The following is a 20,556-nucleotide window of genomic DNA, read 5'->3' as shown; positions in this document are numbered from 1 at the left end:
CACACCAAGCTCATTTCCTGCTCAGAGCGTTGGCTCACCATGCTCCTTGCCCTCCATGCTCCACAGTGAAGCTGCCTTGACTCTTCAGATCAAAGCCCTCACCCCAATCCCTCACTCTCTACCTCACAGTCCTGCTTTATTTTATGCTTAGCAGCCATCAGCCTTTGAAATCATATTATGCTATTATTTTTTGTATATGCTTTTGGTCTTTTTTGCCCCACTAGGGTGTGACTTCTGAAGACAATAATTTTGCCTCTCTGTTTAACTGCTCTATTCCTGATACCTAAAACAGTGCTTGGCTCACAATAGATGCTCAATAACTATCTGTTAAATGAATGAAGGCCTTAACATACAAACTTCACACACCAAAACCAATGTCGTTTTATGTTTTTCTAAATATAAATGACTAATTGCACTCTCTTTCAATCTCTGTCTCTATTAAATATATGGATACATATACAAACATGTTGTAGAAAAACTCTCAAATCGTCTTTTTCCTCTGCTACCACACTTCAGTCAACACAGGAGGCTTCTGTAACCAAATGTGTCGTTTTTATTTTCCCCCACCAACAAGCAGTGGACACCAGCTAGGTACCTCCCAACGTCTCTGTTTCATCCTAGAATAGTGCCTGACCCATAGTAGATACGCACAAATGTTGGAATTGAATAAATTAATGCTTATTGTTTGATTGGGCTCCAAATGGGACACTTCCAGACAGCGGTCATTAAATTCCAACTCTGTCGACCTGGAGATAGTGTCAGATTCCACAGGTCGAGGACTCAGTCCCACAAGACCACTGCTTCTTTCCACGAGTCACAAGTCTGGGTCTCCAGAGCTCCTGACAGATCAGCTTCAAGCTGGGAGCCCTGTGAGTCATTCTTTGGGTTTCATTGATTTGCTGGAGCCACTCAGAAGACTCAAGAGAAATACTATGTCTACCAGTGTATTATAAAGGACACTGCAAAGGATGAAGATGAAGAGATGCTAGGGCAAGGTATGGGGGAAGGGATAGAGAGCTTCCATGCCCTGCTTGGGCGCCACCCTCCAGGAACCTCCATGTGTTCAGCTATCAGGAAGCTCCCTGAGTCCAGTCCTCTTGGGTTTTGATGGAAGCCTGGTGAGATCAGCACTCCTTCCCTTAGGGTACAATGTGGGACCCTCTTTGGAGACAGTCTTTATGAACCACAATAGGAAAAGAAGAGGACAATTAGAATTTTACCTTGGGACAGGTGAAAAGAGGGCAGGAGAAGGTTGGAGAGAGTCTGTTTACTGAGGTCTGCTCATGAGGCCTGACATATCCAACATCATAAGAAAAGACTAATAAGGGCTACGGGAGTTAGGAGCCAGGAACCTTGAAGGTAAACACATGTGTGTATATGTATTGTGGTGATGTTTTATGTTTATATATATAATACATAATAATGCAATAATATATAATATACATTAATATATTAGATATCATTTATATATTAATATAGACATAGCTAGTAATATTAATATATGTTATACATCATATATCATGTTATCTATATTATATATAAATAATATATAATGACACCATAATATATATATATACATATATGCAATTATGTGAAATTGGGTATCATATGATGCCATTGCCATGAAAATTCTAGAGTGAGCTTGTCCAAACCATAGCCTGTGGCCTGCATGAGACCCAGGATGGCTTTGAATGTGCCCCAGCACAAATCTGTAAACTTTCTTAAGGCATTATGAGATTTTTTGGAATTTTTCTTTTTAGCTCATCAGCTACTGTTAGTGTTAGTGTATTTTATGTGTTGCCCAAGACAATTCTCCTAATGTGGCCCTGGGAAGCCAAAAGATTGGACTCTTCTGCTCTACAGGATCCAGCTCTAAGTGCTATAACCCTGATCTATAATTTAAGACCTTTCAGGTGGCATCTACAAGAGGTCAATATATATTAATATGTAGAATATATTTTATATTAATATATATGTATAAAGATATATTTCTATATTTCTATATCAATGATACATGATATTTTATATGTAATGTATATCATATGTTAATATATACTAGATGTATCATATATATTTATTATCTGTATAATAATGCCACAATACATAATTACATACATGCAGTTGTATGAAATGAAATATCATGTGATGCCAGTTCCACGGAAACTCTGCAGGATTCATCTGTGAGTGCTATGACCCTGACCTACAACTTGTGACCTTTGAGGTGGAATCTAGCAGAGACAGCCAACAGGAATTTCTGTAAAAAGCTCAGTGAAACCACTTGTTCTTTCACAGGTACAAAGTCATCCAGCCAGCTATTGGGCTGAAATTATCTTCATTTTATTTAATATTCTAGCATTTTTGCCGTCTCAGCTAAATGTCTTCTTAACATCAGTTACATAACTTGGAAGACAGAAGGGTCCTCAATCCCATCAAGCAATAAGCACAAATTACTGTGATTCTCACATTCTTGTGTACCTGCTATGGGTCAGGCACCGTTTTAGGATAAAGTCGAAAACAAAACAGATAAAGCATTTCTGCCCACCGGGAGCTGACATTCAGGTGGTAAACACATAAGTGTGTTAAGCATGTAACTGATCAGATAGTGATGCGTGCTATGGTCAACTCAGCATCCAGGAAGCGAAGTAGGAATTCTTTGTGGAGGGATGAAATGATAGAGTGGATAGGGCGAGATTCACTGAGAAAGTAGAATACACTTAAACAAAAAAAAAAAATCCCAAAACTAGATCAGGATGGGGTTGGGGGGCATCTCAGGAAGAGGGAAGAGCTCATGCGGAAGTGCTGGGCAGGGAGGCTGTGGGGCGTGTTCAAGGAACAGCACTCAGAGCAGCACTGCTGGAGCGCAGCAAATGAATGGAGGGAAGGAAGGAAAGAAAGAAAACAGGAGAGAGAGAGCCAGATGGTGTAAAGATTTTGTTTTTTATTCTGAATGAGGTGGGAACTAATTAGAGGGCTTTGAAGAGAGTGGCATCATCTAGATTGTAATTTGAAATGCTTATTTCAGCTTCTGTAGGTGGCACAAGCGGAAGGAGGGATTCCGGAGGGGAAGCTGATGGAATGAACTAAGAGAGAGGATGGGGACCTGGATCAGGGTGGCGGTCATGAAACGGCGAAGAGTGGTCCGTGTTCAGATACATTCTCATTGTAGAGCCTATGAATGTCCCTGATGGATTGGGATAGCGGGAGAGAGAAAGCAGCACCAAGGATGACCTCAAGATTGAAGACCTGAATACGTGGAGAAGGCTGTTGGCAGAACAGACGAGGGTGGTGGTGGAATTGGCAGCTATAATTGCAGGAACGGTGATGTAATGTTTGAGGTGAGTTTAGGATGGAGAATCTAGCTGGGCATGTATGTTCAGGACTCTTCAGAGAACGGGTGACATGTAAAGTCGTGGAATACTACAAGCTGCCAAAAGGATAAATATGTGACTGGGAGACAAGTCTAAGGACTGAGCATTGACCCAGTCCACAAGCCAGGGACAACAAGAGCAGTCAATCACGTCGAGTGAATGAGAGAGGGCTGCCAGTGGGGCAGACGGAAAGCCAGAAACCCATGACTGTCTAGAAGCCAGGTGTTTCAAGGAAGGCGGAGGGTTCCACCACATGCAATGCATGTTAGAGGAAGGTGAGAACTGAGAATCCACTTTGGGATTAGAGAACTAATGAGAATAACTTTGTAGAGTGGTCCAAACACACCAGCACATGCACATCAAAACTCAGGGAAGAATTGCAACCTGCCTGAGCTCACACAGTAAGTTAGCAGCATAGGTCCGGGTCAGATACTGACCCCCAATTTATAGTTTTCTCGTCACCACGAGGAAAATAAGTCACCATTAAGAAGTCCAGAGTCGACCGGATATGGTGGCTCATGCGTGTAATCCTAGCACATCGGGAGACCAAGGCAGGTGGATCAAAAAAATACAAAAATTCGCCGAGCGTGGTGGTACATGCTTGTATTCCCAGCTACTCGGGAGGCCAAGGTATGAGAATCTCTTGGACCTAGGAGGCAGAGGTTGCAGTGAGCCAAGATCCTCCAGCCTGAGTAACAGAGCAAGACACTGTTTCAAACAACAACGACAACAAAAAGACGCCCAAAGTAAAAGAGTATAAAGCAAATTCACGTCATAGTTGACTGAGTCCTGCCGAAATAAATTATCTTTACTATTTTTCTGGCAATACTAGCAGTCATACCAGTCAAGGAAAAATACTGGAATTGATATCGTGCTTATCACCAAATGTCAACATGAATAGCAGTGCCCCCAGAATCCCATTCTATGCGCTAAATATGGGTTTGTAAATGGGAATTAAGTAATAGGAAGTTTTTATCATGGTCAGACTGCAAGTCCAAATATTAGATGAACACATTTCCTCCTCAGTAAATGCTGATCACATACAAGCTGCTAAATGCAATTTGTCTGCTGACATATGGTGGGAAATTCTCATGCTCATTAACAGAGAGCATATCATCATCATTATCATCATTGATTTCCAGTGACCATGGCTCATTAAGGTTCTCCTGGGAACCTTGAACTGTAGTCCTATGGTCAAGGTGCCTGATGAATGGTTTATCTCCCCATCGCCCAACCATGTGAGTGCCCATCTGCAGTGGCATCTGCCCCATGGGCTGAGGGAAAACAAGGCAAGGATTAGATCTGTTTCTGCATAAAGTGTGGATCTTCCTGAGAGGGCCTCTGCTGTGCTGAATAACATGAAAAAGATGCTTGTAGAACAAACATTCTTTGGGAGGTGAGGAATTGCAAGAGTGAATCCCAAGAGCAGTAAGCTTTCAGAGGATGAGATTCAGCAGATGGTCTGACAGATATCACCAATGACAGTATCCAGTGGGAAAGTGTCTGACACCAAGGTCATCCAGAGACTCCCTCACCCTCTGCCCTGGTGCGTCTCACGTCTGGGAAGAAACCTATTTGCCCAAAAAGCAGCACACACCCATAGATTATCTGTCACTCAAATGGAGACCCAGAATTAGGGTGCATATTCAGGAAGGAGCTTACTTTCAGGAGTAGACTTATATTTCCTGAAAGGATCATGTACCAAGGGCATACCTTATATTCAAAAACAGCACATCCAAGAGCTTATTATTGGGCTTAATTATCCCAGTAATAGCATAGGCCAAGGGATATATCGTGCTCTAGAAGTAGCAAGTATCTAGGGAGTATTTATGCTTATGAGCCTGGCAGTGAACTCTCCCAGTGAATTTTTAATACTCTGGAAATAGCATACTAAATTATACATGCACATGTCCAGCAACGGAAGCGAACTAGAATGTCTCAGAACCTGAAAACCACACAAAGGTTCATTAAGCATATAATGGACAGATAAGTGGTGGCATTTTCTCACAGTGAAATAAAACAGCAATGCAAATGAGTGAAATGCAAATATATGCAACATTACGGATGCCTATTGCAAAAGTCATGTTGAGTAGCAGAAACCAACACAAAAGGCTGTATGCTGTGTGGCTCCATTTGCATGAGTTCTAAAATAACCAAAACTAACCAATATTTTTATGTATCAAATTAGTAGTTACTTGCAGAGGGGGTTAGTGAATGAAAACAGGTACAAGGGGGTTTCAGAGGTGCGTTGATTTCTTTTCTTGCTTTCGGTGCTAATGGAATCAAAGTGTCTCCTTGTTGAAAATTAAGCATGTCATACACTTCCTGTATGTGTACTCTTCTGTATTTATATTATACATGAGTTTAAAAATAAAAGGGTAAAATAAACCTTCAAGGAAACCACACACACACACACACACACACACACACACACACACACACACACATCACAAACAGCAACAAAAGTAGTCCATGCTCAGGGAGTATCTTCTGCTGAAGGAGTAACAGACTTCTAGGAAATATGATTATTTACACACTCAGAAATAAACTATTTTCAGTAATGTTTTATGTACGTATATATACACATGTACATATGTAAATATATATATATATATATATTTTTTTTTTCTCCTGATGAGTAGCTTGGACATTGGGAAGACACCTGTGTGACCAGGAAGTAGATTACCTCTAGAGAACACCTAATACTGGAGAAACAGCACCTGTCAGGAAGTATTTTATGCTGATGCTACCAGGTTGAAATTCATACATGGGGAATAATTTATACTCAGGCATAATCCAAGGAGTGTCTTACACATTCAGACCCAGGACAGCATATAGCCACAGAGTTTTCTATGACAGCAAAGTAGGTTGGTATGCCCAGGAGGAAGTACAAACCTCAAAGAATTTGATTCTCAAGAGTGGTTTCTAACTGAGAGAAGCTTCATGCCCCATAGAGGCCAAACTCACTGCTTTCAGTAATCAGCTTCCTGGTAGCAAATCTCTCACCCCGTACGCACACTTCTTTGCCATGCTGATATGACTTTGATGCGGCTCCATCCAGGAGTGGAGTCTATTCCCTAACTCTTGAGTCTGAGCTGTCCTCTGAGTTGCAACAGAGGTGATATCGTGCAACCTCCAGAGTCTGAGCCTCAAGACCTTGCAGTTTCCATCTTCATCCTGTTACGACACAGCCCCAAGAACAAGAAAGAACAAGAACAAGAATTAAGAACAAGAACACCATGCCTGGAAGCTGGTCCAGCCCACTAGAAGATGAGTGGCCGCATGAAGGAGGCTTGGGGCAGTCCTACCAGCAGCACTAAAAGTTTGACATGTGAGTAAGAAGGTCTTGGATATCCCAGATTGCCAACCCTCCACTATCTGCTTGAGTGGCACATCTGCACCCAGTATAAGAATGATCCATCCAATCTAAGCACTTTAATCAGCCACTCTTTAAAGAATTGTTGTAAGCCACAGCATTTGGCATTGCATTTTTAGCAAAATGTAAACTGAAGCACTCCTGATCAGATTGATGGATCATGTAAATGGATTATGTAGCCGGTGGGAAGAGCTACTTACAGTTTCCTTTAAAGCTGGAGAAGTGGTCTTTCAAATTAGGTCTTGACAAAGATATTAACCATTGACCTTGTATGGCTGCAGGGATGCTCTTTTCTCATCATGCCCCTGCAGCCCGAGGCATGGTGATGGTCTCCCTCTATTGTTAGGCTCTGAGTGTCTCACCAGCTCTCGGGTGTTCCTTCAGTTCTACCTGCATCTTTCTAAGTCATGCCCATTTCAATGTCTTTTTATTTGAACCACCCAAGGAGAGTTGTGTCCAGCTTGGATTGTGACTGGAATTTCCAGCTCTTTCCATTTACAATTCTACCCACAGGGGATAAGAGTCTCTGTAGTATCACAACCCTTCCAGAGTGTGGGATGTATAATACCACAATATCTAGAAGCCAGTATGTGTATAAATATATGAATGACTGTATTTATACTACATATATAGTGTGTGTATATATATATAACATGTGTGTATAGTATACATAACTGTATTATATATACAGTATAGTATAATAGTATATATATACTATACCACATATCTACATAGTGCTATATATACATTATTATACTAAGTATACATATATTTAGTAAACCAAACAGGATTGTTGCTCTAACAGCAATAGACAGTTTTTCTCCCCAGATGGCACAGGCTTCTGTTCAGTGCTAGTTAACATTTGAATTAATAATTAGCAAAACATGAATAATCATTTCATTCATGAGGACAGAGTCTTGTCCCATGATGGGAATGTCAGGCTGTGCATCACCACCTCATTAACTCCAGGGTGACCAGCCCACACCTCAGAAAGCAAGATGCATCCATCAGGAGTCACACCCCCATGGAAGGCATGTTGCTCATGTGAACTGTGCAGATCGTGGGGTCCCATTAATCACTGGGCCAGAGTCATGGCACAGCAGGTTCAATGCCCCACAGCTATTCCTCAGTCACAGTCTAAGGAGCTCTGCACATGTGGGAGCGCAATGGCAATGACAGAGCGTTGCTGCCTGCTTCCCTCAACACTGCCTACCTTAGTGCTTTATCTCTGCACATGGCCCTCAATCCTGCTCTGGGCTGGGGCCTCTTTTCTAAAAATGAACAGCGAAGGTTTCTCACCTCCTGGAGAAGAGGAGAGTGAGAGATTCACAAAGCCTATGTGAGGGCGCAGAGTGTGGGCTCCTTCCCTGCATCACATGGCTCTCTATGACCAACAAAAAAGGTGCTATGGCTCTCAGGGCAAAGAAGTGCAAAGTTCTAATGAACGATTTGGGAAGACAAAATGTCTCCAAACCACAGTTCTTAATCTGGTGCAATCTTCTCCCCTCAGCGAGCATTTGACAATTTCAGATATATTTTTCTTTTTCCCAGCTGGAGGCAGGACATCTAGTGGGTTGAAGCCAGCATGATGCTAAACATGCTACATTGCACAGAGCAGCGCTCACAACAAAGAATCATCCACTCCAAATGTCAATAGTGCTAGAGTCGAGAAACCTTCTCTGAAGAAGAATAGAGATAAATACAGTGTTGTTAACTATAGGCACAGTGTTTTTAGCAGATCTCTAAATGTATTCATCTTAAATAACTGAAACTCTATACCCATGGAACAGCAACTCCCCACTCCCCTCCCTCAGGCCTTGGCAATTACCATTCTTCTCTCTGCTTCTAGGAGTTCCCCTATGTCAGAGACCTCTCATAGGTTGACTCCTGCAGTATTTGTCCTTCTGGGACCTGCTCATAAATTCCGTGGCCCACCTCTCAGTGCATCAGTACAGGATGCTTTGAGGCAGCCCTGAAAGGCCTCATGCCGGTAAGTAGTCTCCTTTCCCCGGGAAACGGGGGGTTGGGACCCCAGCTCTTATTTCTCTGGATTCCCCAGGGTCTCCAGAAAAGGGCCACACCCATCCTAGAGATGTGTCCAGTCAACAGCTAGTAACTGGGGAGAAGAGGCAAACTCTGCAGGAGGGTTCACAGGAGACAGTGCTCGGGAACAGTGTTGGGGCATCTATGGAAAACCGTGTTCCTATGGCCACCACTCAGGGTAACTCAGGGTACTCTCCACCCCTCACTCCTCTGCACGCCCTCAAGAGCTCCTCTTCTGCTTTCTCGACTCCACCATTCCCAGTGTATTCATCTACATGAAGGCTCCATGTGTCTTCCTGAACTCTGATTCTCTTCATTCTAGTACCTGGAGGACCGGGAGGACCCAAGCCTCGTGTTTCAAGGATCCCATCATTGGGTTTGCCCTCCTTCCCTCGTTTTGTTTTCCATCATTAAGCTTGGCTCACACCTGTGCAGATCTCCATCCATTCCAGCCTCAGGGTCTTTGTGCTGTGATCATGGCTAGGCGGTCTCTTCCCCCCCCTCACTCTCCAACCCCATCTTACACTCACCTTGTCACTGATGCCTCTCATAGTCACACCTGAGATTCCACTCCATCATTCCACAAGTGCCCATGCAATCCTACCATCTCCTGATACTGTGCATCTGGCACAGGGTTCTCCAGGAAGAGCCCAGGTGAGGATCCACAGAGCTGCTGCTTGATCCCTGAGCTGCATGCCTAGGGTAGCAAAGATGGGGGCAAACGCAAATGAGGCAAGGGAAGATGTGCCATGAGGCAGAGCGCTGGGTTACACACCAGCTCCCCCTGCAGGACAAGCACAGAGACGCAGCAGTCTGCTCAGTGGGCCACGCCCTCGGCATGCAGGATTTCTGTGGGGTGTGGCACTGCCAGGGGAAACCGTGGCTTAAAGAGGAGGGTTTGCGTTCTCTCATTTTCCTTTGAACAGGGTCACTCCATTGGGACTTCGTTTTTCCGCACTTTTGGTTCTTCTCATCCAGCCCCTCCAGTGATCTCTCAGGATGCACAGCCCAGGCCTCTGTGAGGAGGTATTCCACCAGCAAGGAAGAGGCGAAGGTTCCAGAAACTCAGGTGTGCATAAACAGAGGTGACCATAAAGGAGGCTCAGGGCTTCTGAGGAAAGTGGCTGGTTGTGCTCTCATGGTGACTGCGTCATCTTAGGAGGCGGGGGATGCAGGGTGCAGCCGCGGCCATCTACACGTGCTTCTGTCCAGAGCCCTGCACCAGGCACTGTGTGTTCCACGGTGCCTATCATGGCCCCTGCCTACATGGAGCCACCTTCATAAGTGGATTCTACTGCACACCTGCCAAAGTGTTGCCTTGCAAAACCTCATTGAACTCATGCGGCAATCCTATGAATGATTCATATTAGTGTTCCCATTTTACAGACAAGAAAACTGAACCTCCAAGACATAAGGAGATGCCAATTCAGGCACAGCATAGTGCTGCGTCCCCACTAAGCTAAGGTTCATTAGAATTAAGCTAAGGTTCATTAGAATTCAGAGTCCTCAAAACTAATTAGCCCTGCCTCCTGTGCAAATGTAGTTCATCAAGCTTGAGATCACACTGTGTTCATTTCGTCTGAGTCCCTCAGCGTGAAAGTCCTGATTCTGAGTGCCTGAGCATTTAACGCTTCTATGGGGACTGCAAAGTGACTCCCAAATCAATGTGTCAATTTGCACAATGAACATCAGTGTTTTGTTGGATTCTTCATGACAGTTCTACCACTTTGCTTTGCCCATCAGGGTGTTCATTTGTAGCATTTCACACACACACACACATACACAGACAGACACCCCCCACACACACACACACAAATAAAAGTGGGCAAGGCATTGCTCTCAAAACATAAAACAGTCAAGTTCAGCCCCAGCCTTCCAAGCACCTTAAATGTCTGACCCCTGCATCGAGCACAGGACGGCCTCCAAGCCTGTGTCCCTGCTTGGCTTTAGGAGGCCACCCTCCCTGCCTTGCAGTGCCTGAGCCTGGGGCTGTCACTTTCTGTAAATACTTGTGCAGTGCGCAGACCCTTTTCTGGACTGTGGAACTGCACACTGGCTCTGTCTCCCTCTCTCCACCTGCACTGCTCCTGTATTCTGGATCAGTCCGGACAGCTTCCAAACAGGCCCCCTGTGTCCAATCTAGCTCCCATAACATAAGCCACCAGGTATTCAAAGTGGTCATTTTAAAACTTAACTAAGGCCATAACATTTCCCTAATAAAAACCCACAAATGACATCCCAATGGACTGAAAAGAAATGCTAGGCCCTCACCTCTCTCTTCTCCTACCTGGCCCTGAGTGTGCTGACTGTTCATTACCGCCTGGCTGCTCCCACCACTTCCCCTCGTGTGTCTTCTCCAGCCATACCGACCTTCTTTCCCCTCTTCAAACACACTTCGCTAGTCCCTACCCTCAACTTCAGGGTCTTCTCTGACATTTTCTGTCCCCTCTGCTTAGATCGCTCTTCCCTAAATTTATTTATGTTATCAAAGGAGTGGGATGAAATAATGACTAATAGTACTGGACAGTCACCATACTCCAGACACTGATAGACGTGTTCAGTGCTATGAACTAAACTATTCTCCACAATGATTCTTTGGATTTGGTGCTATTGTGATCAATGCTTAACAAATAAGGAAACTGGAGCTCAGAGAAGCAACTTGCCCAGCCACACAACTCTTAGTGATAGAAGGGAAGACACAGGCCTCAGCTCTGTATTAAATGAGAGTGCAAAAAAAGAGGCCTCTAGTCAAGCTCTGGGGCTACAGAATAGGTCTACGGTGTCCAGTGGAGGAAGAAGGACAAAGAAGGCTGTGAATGAAGAGACAGAAGCAGCAGCAGAGCTTCCATGAGGGAGGCAGATTGAGGTCTGCTGAAAAATCAATTGTATCTTAGCAGCATATAGGTCCTTGGTGACTTTATCACAACCATATCAGCGACTGGCCAAACTAGAAGCCAGGTTACTCTGGGGTGAAGAATAATGAGAGGTGAGGAAATGAAAACCTCAACTGCAGAAGTCTCTTCTGGAATGCTTTCCCCTAAAAAGGATCAGAGAGACTGTTTGAAGATAGAAAGGAATGTTCTGAGTTGGGCTTGGACATCCTGCAGACAGGACACTGGGAAAGGTGGGCCCCGTCCCTGACATGGCACTGGAGCCCAGTTCTATGTAGAAAATGATTGCATCTGTTTTCATGGGGGTGACTGTGAACCTCACAGCAATACAAGGAGGATTAATTAAGATATTAAGTCAGAAATTGCAGATGCATAATACCTGGGATTATGGGTCAGTACATAGTGACTCCAGCCCTACCTCTGTAGCTCACAACACTGTATTTGAATATATCTGGACAGATCCTGGACATAACTGTAGAAAAGTCCTAGTTGACTTTTTTTTTTTTTAGACTGATTCTTGCTCTGTTACCCAAGCTGGAGTGCAGTGGTGTGATCTCAGCTCACTGTAACCTCTGCCTCTTGGGTTCAAATGATTCTTCTGCCTCAGCCACCCCAGTAGCTGGGATTACAGGCACCCGCCACCAGGCTAATTTTTGTATTTTTGGTAGAGACGGAGTTTCACTACGTTGGCCAGGCTGGTCTCGAACTCCTGATCTCACCTATTTGACTCTTGATGAATGATTTATTCACTTTGATTTTTTAAAACTTTATGTATAATAATGAAACCTACACACAAGCTGGAAATGACCCAATCCATTTTGCATGTTCTTGCATGAAGACGCTGAGATACATGCATGTAATTTAATTCATCAGTAAGAAAGCAGCAGGGCCCTGATGTGTTCAATAGCTGGACCTCAAAAGCATTGTGTTGCCTGAAAGAAGCCAGACAGGAAAGTTTAAGTGGTGTTTGACCTCAATAACATGGAGTTCCAGAACAGGCAAAGGCAATCTATGAAAGTGAGGAAATCTGATCATTGCCTGTGGAGTCAGGGCGATTGGGTCATTGTGAAGGGCAAGAGGGAACTAGCCGAGCTGAAGGAAATGTGCTAGACTTTCATTGGAGCAATAGTTACACTGACACATGCATTTGTCCAAACCCATCAACCTGTACACTCAAGCTGAACACTTTATCCCATTTAAATTACATCTTAACAAAGTTGACATCTTGCCTTTTTCATCAATTAGCAAAAAGAAATTCCAGGGGTCCCAGGGGTCATATTTTCTCTGCATTTTAAGTCATGCCTCTGCTCCAATGTGCTTGCCGTGTTCACACTGGAGCTTTGCTTGCCTATAGTGATTTTAAATACTCCTGTCGGAAACCAAGCTTGTCGGCCAGGTGGCCATCAGTACCCGGAATCTTTGATTAGCTTCATCTGTCTTGTAGTTTCTGGATCTTCAAACATCTGCACAATGGGTTCATTTTTGACGGGAACGTATTTTGCCACAATTGGAGTCTTCTCCTCATTATAAACAAGACATAAGCAAACATTATTGACCCAGATAAATAGTAAACAGGAAGCAGGGGGTGAAGGGAGAGGTGACTGTCCTGTATCCAGTATTGCAGTTGTAGAGGCTCTGTCCACATAGGGTCAGATGGGATGGCTCAATGGTTCTGCATGCAGGATGGCTCACTTACATAGCGGGCAAGTTAGTGCTGGCTATTTCTGGGAGCTCAGCCTGGACACTGACCAGGGACCACTTCCTCTTCATGTGGGTCTCTCCACTGTCTTCCTCATGACATGACACCTGCGTTTCAAGAGCAGGGATATCAAGCTCCCTTTGGTTTTGAGCAACTGGGGATCTGAGAGGAAACTTCATACAAAGAGAGACAGAGAGAAAGGTGCCACCTTGGGAATGGATGAGATTTTAACAACGCAGGGGTAAACTGCTAATTCGCTATTCTCTCATCGCTGCTTTTGCTTCCGCTTTAATCTATGATTTATGAATGGAATTAATAGAAATCAACCAAACATGGCTATGCACACAGTGTTTGACCACAGATATTTTCCACATTAATTCTCTTAGTATCAAAAGAACATAGGAAAAGCCCTGGTCATCAGTTCTGTGTTGTGAGTACTAACAAGCATGCACTTTTGCCAGTAACACGGACAACTGTGGAGACAGGCGTAAAGGAAGCTTTGAGTCTCTGTACATCATTTTCTTACACTGAAAAACAGAAAATAAAATATTTTCCAGTATTAGATTGTTCCACGAAGCATAGATGCCTTGGGAGACAACAGTCCAAGAGAGGGAGACAGAGTTTCCACAGTCTTCAGTTTTGCTATACCTTGCTTCAGATTTCTATAAGTGAGGGCTCCACACACATCTTTTGCAAAGATCCGTGGAGTAAGTTTAGACTCTGTGGGCCACAGGTGTCTGTTACAATTCCCCATCTCTGCTGCTGTAGAATGTAAGCGGCCATGAACAAATGCCAGTGGTTCAGCTCCACAAACACTTTCTTAATAAATAGCCAAACAGCAAACTGGGTTTAGCCATAGGCTGTAGTTGACCAACTCCTGCTCCAAATAACTGTCTTTTAATCTTTGAGGTCTAAAAATGGGGATTTGCACCTGGCCCAAATAAAGGTGTTCAGAAGCTGTGTACCCAAATGTGTATCCCTTTCAGATGCTGTGTGTGTGTTTATGTGTGTGGGGAGGAGGGGGTTCTATTTTTTTTTTTTTTTTTCTGTAGCCTCATGTAGAAGTTCCACAGCCTCAATGACTAGATCTGATTTGGAGTCCTAATCTCCTACTGCCTTTGCAAAGTGGCGCCATGCTAGTTATCATCTCTCCCCACCTCCAGAACCCTCGTCTGTGACAGAGAGTCAATAACAACACTTACCAAAGGGGTGCTGTAAAGATTGCACACCATCACACGTACGCAGCCAAGTGTCCATCACATGCCAGAAGCTCAAAAAATCCTACTGTTGTATTATACTTACTGCTATCCTGTTTCCATCTGTCAACCCACATCTCTGCTCAGTAACTCTCTGCTGCAAACAGAAAGCAGAATCCAAATACTCCCATTGGTTTATCACTTCAGGGTAGTTGTGAGCAGAATCGGGGTCCAGATCATGCCATAATGAAGGCCTAAATTTAGCATTTTAGATTAAAAAGAAAATTCTCTAGCTAGGTTAGATGTCCGGATATATTCAGACTTATCTCACCACTTAAATTTCTAATTGCATTTTTCACAGTGCATGGCTTTATCGATGAAAATTCCTTAACTTTCCCTCACATGAAAATGTCTTTATTTTTTTCTTATTTCTGAAGTATACTTTTACTGAGGATCTGACTTTGAATTGAAGGTACTTTTGTTTGTTTTTATTTTTGTTTTTAGAGACAGGGTCTCACTTTGTCTCTCAGACTGGAGTGAAATGGTACCATCATTGCTCACTGCAGCCTTGACCTCCAGGCTCAAGTGATCATTCTTCCTCAGCCTGCCAAGGTGTCGGGAGCACAGGCATGAGCCAGGACATTCAGTCTGTTTTTCTTTTGTTTTGCTTCCTCCTCATTATCACTTTAACAGGGTCTTTCCACTGTCTTCTGGCTGCCGTGGTTTCTGATGAGAAATCTGCCATCAGCCACGTCGTACTTTACCCAACGTGTCATTTTCTCTGGCTACTTTTTTGATGGATTGTCTCTTTGTCTTTGGGATTCAGCAGTTTTAAGATCACGTGTTTGGGTGAGGTTTCCTTTAAATTCTTTCTACTTAAACTCCTGGAATCTATGAATTCATTTCTATTAACCAATATAGGATGTCTTGGCCATGAGTTTTTAAGCAGTTTTGTTCTGGCTCAGTTTATATATCTAGTCTTTCTATGACTCCAATTATGCACATTTTGAAACTGTTGATGTTGCCCCACAGGTCATGAGGCTCTATTGATTAAAAAATATGTATTCTTTGTTTTTCTCTGTACTTCACACTGGATTTTCTTTTGTATTCATTGACTTTTCTTCTGTCATCTCTATTCTTCTATTGAGCACACTTACTGAATATTTAATTTCAGTTATTGTATTTTCAGTACAAATTTTTCTTTTAGGATTTTTTTTCCTATTTGCTGAGAAATAGAAGGTGCTGAAACCACTGATGTGATGGTATCTCCCTGGGCTTTGGAGCTCCTAAAACCCTCCCATTGTCATCTGATTCTCTGAGGAAGAGCGTGCAGAGACACACCAAATAAGGCACTGGGTGAAAGCAGCAGCATGGGACAGAGCTTGGAGGCTTCTCTTGCCAGGAAAACTCTGCCATAGACTTGAGCCTGGTATAGAGCAAGGAGGGAAAAGAAATACCACCCTTGACAGTTCCCGAGAGTACCTTCTGCCGTGAATGAGTTCAACAGTCCTGTTGTTGCTGGGGAGAGCAGATATCCCAGTTCTTGTCCAACCTGGAAGAAAGTATTCTGCCAAGCGACTGATTTAGCCACAAAGAGAACATATTGAAGGAAAATAGAGAGCAGAGAGCTTATTTAGAGAGAGACAGTACACTCTGGAAGGATATGGCAGAGTGGGCTGCTGAAGTGAGGGTGCCAGCAGCAGCATGAGAGTTCTGTGTTGGGGTTTTATGTCTGTTGGGTCATTTTTTTTTTCTTTTTTTTTTTTGAGACAGTCTTACTCTGTCTCCCAGGCTGGAGTGCAGTCATCTCGGCTCACTGCAACCTCCACTTCCTGGGTTCAAGCAATTCTCCTGCCTCAGCCTCCTAAGTAGCTGGGACAACAGGCATGCGCCACCATGCCAGGCTAATTTTTGTATTTTGAGTAGAGATGGGGTTTCACCATGTTGGCCAGGCTGGTCTCGAACTCCTGACCTCAGGTGATCCACCCGCTTTGGCCTCCCAAAGTGCTGGGATTACAGGTGTGAGCCACCGTGCCCAGCCAGTGGGAATCTGTTTTGAAGTTCCTGCCGCTGTCTTAAGTTTCCACCTATTTTCTTTGTCCAGTTTTCCTGCACCTGCCTTAAGTCCCTGAGTTTTCCCTACTTCGTTCCCTCCCCAGGCCGGTGGGACCCTCCCTTGCTGTTCATTGATGTGGCATAGGCGGGCTACACTGAACAGGAATCCTACCTAACGGCTGCATTGCTCATGATCGCCACCCCAGGAAGGTCATACAATGGTTAAATCTGTACTTATTGCACCTGCATTCTCTCCTCGGAATTTCTGTCTCTGTTCGAATTTGGACTTTGGTGCCAGGTTTTTTCTGAGGACTTTCTTGTTTTCCTTCTTATCAGCATGCATCTGGCTGCATTCTGACAGGTTAACTGCAGAGTGGGTGAATACTGGGCACCTGAACAGACGTTCCTTTCTGCCTAGGTATTTCCCCTCCTCTCTGCTTTTATCTACCATACCTGCTTCAGGTGATCCTGGGACATGAGATTTTCCAGACCTCCCTTTTTTAGGGGCTCCCCTTTCCTGCTTCTGTCTGGATACCTGCCGACTCTAACACTGTGATCTTTGCAGAGGCGTCAGGATGTCTTGGTGGCTGACAGATCTGATTTGATTTCAGCTCATTCCTTCTCTGAGTGAATGTGGGCAAGCAGAAAAGCTACCTCTGTAAATCCTGCCTCCCTCCACCTCTAAACATGCAGATAATGAAAAAGCCTGTTTCAGAGGATTGGGATGAGGATTAAAATGTTGACAATTCTACTGAATTGGCACGTGTGAGTGCACCTGCACACACCTGTACACACACAGAGAGAAATTCACGGGTCAGACTCTGCTCACAAGGAGAAATGTGCACTTCCCATTGAGACACAGAAAATCTTTAATGGCAAACAATCCTGAACTACCTTCTATTATTTGCTCATATTTAAATCTGGCTGTTTATCCAATTATCCATGTCTGGCATTGGACTATAGCTCTGAGCCAAAGAAGGCTGTTTTCAACTGCTTTGATTTTCACCCAGCAGTAACAAGAGGCATGCTGTGGCGGGCTGGATTCTAAGTTGGCCTCAAGAATGACACAAGCTTCAACCACAGGTAACAAAGGGAATCTCATCTTTCCCTGAGACCTAATTCATTACCATGTATCACTGCAACCTGATTAGTATTTATCCAATAGAATGAAAGTGTGTTGATTTCTGAACCACCAGAAACTGATAAGTCATTAAATTAGGCATGATACTTAAAACATTAAATTCATTATCATCTAGCATCTTATATTTATAAAGTGTAGCTCAGGATATATTTGCATGTGTAAAGAATCTGTCACTATTAGTTCTCTATGCCAGGAAAGGCAGCTGTCTTATTATTTCTGAGCCTGAACATTAAGAGAGTAGGGCAAGGGGAAGACAGGAAAGAATAAATGGAACATTTCTGCCTGCTCAATGCCAGAGAAATATACAAAGTGGTGAATACACGGGTAGCTGACAAGGAAGGAACACACATCCATCGCTTGGGATGCATTTTTAATCTTGATGTGGCTTTAAGAAGTTCACCCTCTCTGCTGCCAATTCAGGCAATAGATTAAAGGTCGCTTTAAAATGCCTCGAAGTTAACAGCAATCATTGCAGAAATGCCAAATATCATCATCTGACTGCAAAATTACCTAGCTGGAATTGCTACATTATTTCTCTAGATAATGACTTCCAAATGTTTTTGATTGTTCATACCTGACAATAAAGAAATACTTCTGTATGCATCTGTGATACGGAAGCCATTACACCTGCTTGCCAAATATTTTCAGATTTCCCTCTTCTTGGACACACAGTAGAAACATAATTCTAGGTCTTGTCTTTGAGCAAAGCCATTAGCTAGTTCTGGCCAATGAGTGTGGGCAAACATGGCATGGGCTGTCAGGAAGGGGGACCCACGGCCGGCCGGCAACACTGACAACTGCATTTATCACAGCTGCTCCTTACAGCATGGTCCAAGCCATCACGATATGAGTCCCTTACTCAGAGCTCAGAGCTCTGGACCTCATCACCACCAGCCGCCCTGGTGCCAACTCTTGTTTGAGGTATTGGGTGCATGCTGTCCTTATGGCTCTATCCCAAATAGGTCAGGTACACTCCCTGATTAGGGCCTTTGCTTTTGCTGCTATCTCTCCCCGGGATATTCCTTTCCCCCAGGACCCAAGCCCTCCATGCTCATTTCTTTTAGGTTCAAGCTCAAACATCAGCTTATCAGTGAGACCCATGCATATATTTTCTTTTCAAATACAGTTGCCACTAATAGATACTTGCCATGTGCCTTCGGTGTTATAGTCCCATAATACTTTAACCTACCTGACCTGCTATATTCTCCTTCACTGGTTCTTTGCATTCTCGTCCTCTTCCCCTCGCCCCACCCACCCGCCCCATCCCACAAATACACATAATATTATATAAGCTTCTTGGGGGCAGGAACCGTGTGTGCTATTTTAACATCATATTCCCAATGTCTAAAACAATGACTGTCCCAGAGTTGGCACTCAAAAACGTTTGCTAATGAGCTTAATACAATGTATTATGTTAAGGTTTTTGTTAAATAAGTAAAATGCAGCTGCTTTTGTCACAGAAAAACTAACTGTGAGATGAGAGATATGTACACAGACTTCACTCTAGAAACCATTTTACTCTTTGTATATATCCCATAGCAACATGTTGCAAACCTGTAAACCTCAAATGTACCCAATACAACTTATTTAAGAATATTTGTTTAGAGGAAGAATGAGTAAATACAACACTTACCCAACTCATATGCAGATAAGACTATCTGGCCTCCCTTTCTCTGCCTAAATATGTATCTGAAGATGACCCAGAAGCAACGTTCAATACCTTCATGTGAATTTCTGTTACTTTACTCACATCATTTCCTCTAAGAGGCAAGTGGAGTTGGTCAATATCAAAGAAATTGCATCCTGCATGAGATTCGAGGAGTCTGAGGCATAAGAAACAGCTTCCTAAAAGCATTTTGGAAAAAATAAGGTTTTTGTTGTTGTCGTTGTTTTCATTTTTATTTTTATTTTTCCTCTCTCCACCTTGTGTGGTCCTGTCTCCAGATGATAACAATAAACACTGCCATCGTTAATGTCAGCTGAGGGGTCCACAGTCCAACGTGGGAACAAAACAAGCTTCCATTTGTGACTCATGCCCATTCCGGCCCAAGCAGTCATATGTTATAGCAGCAATCTCACCAAACTGTGGATAGTTTGACGTTGCAAAAAGCTTTAAAGCCACCTTTATATAATTCATCAATTTTCTTCCATTGTATTTCTTCTATTTTCTGACCAAAAAAAATCAATCTTCTCTCAGGAAAACAAATACATTATGTTTTACTATGAAGTCAAGGTCTTAGGTTATTCTTTGAACTTGAGATATTTACTGTTTGGATTTTAAAAAAATAGAGTACATTTATTTCTTAATCAAGGGTTGACATAAGCACAACGTCTGCATGTTCGGAAGCTCCTGGGCCTGTTTACCCTCTTTTATTAGTCAGGGGTGGAACTCACACCTGACCCCATCCCCCCACCACCACCTACCACCTTCCGGCACCCACTTCAACTCAGAGGGTCCCTCCATAAGTGGAGTTGTTTGGAGTGACAATAACGGGTATGATCACCAGCAGGGGTTTCTCATCTGGGTACTGGTCTTGATCTATAATAATAATATAGCTCCAATCAACTTCCAAGCTGGCTGCACTGCTGTGTGGCTTTACACCAGTGGCTTCACCTCTTTGAACTTCCATTGCCTCCTTTACAAATGGCCATGATAAAACCAGCTTGTAGGTCATTGTCACAATAACCTATAAAGTTTACAAATCGCTGATGCCTGGCAGTCCATCAGTATGTTTTCTCTGTGCAGATCTTATCCTGAGCTCATGAACTACTGTGGGATATTTATCA

General features: G+C 43.5%; 1 pseudogene; it reads right to left on the bottom strand.

The window, feature by feature from the left end:
* Nucleotides 1–4,390: 4,390 nt before the first annotated feature.
* The window catches only part of LOC105516374, a 67,474-nt pseudogene continuing 51,308 nt past the window's right edge, over nt 4,391–20,556 (bottom strand).

This window comes from Colobus angolensis, unplaced genomic scaffold, assembly GCF_000951035.1.
Source record: "Colobus angolensis palliatus isolate OR3802 unplaced genomic scaffold, Cang.pa_1.0 Scaffold28, whole genome shotgun sequence".
Lineage (NCBI taxonomy): Eukaryota > Metazoa > Chordata > Mammalia > Primates > Cercopithecidae > Colobus > Colobus angolensis.
Note: the sequence above shows the minus strand (reverse complement) of the source record. Positions and strands in the feature narration are given on the sequence as shown.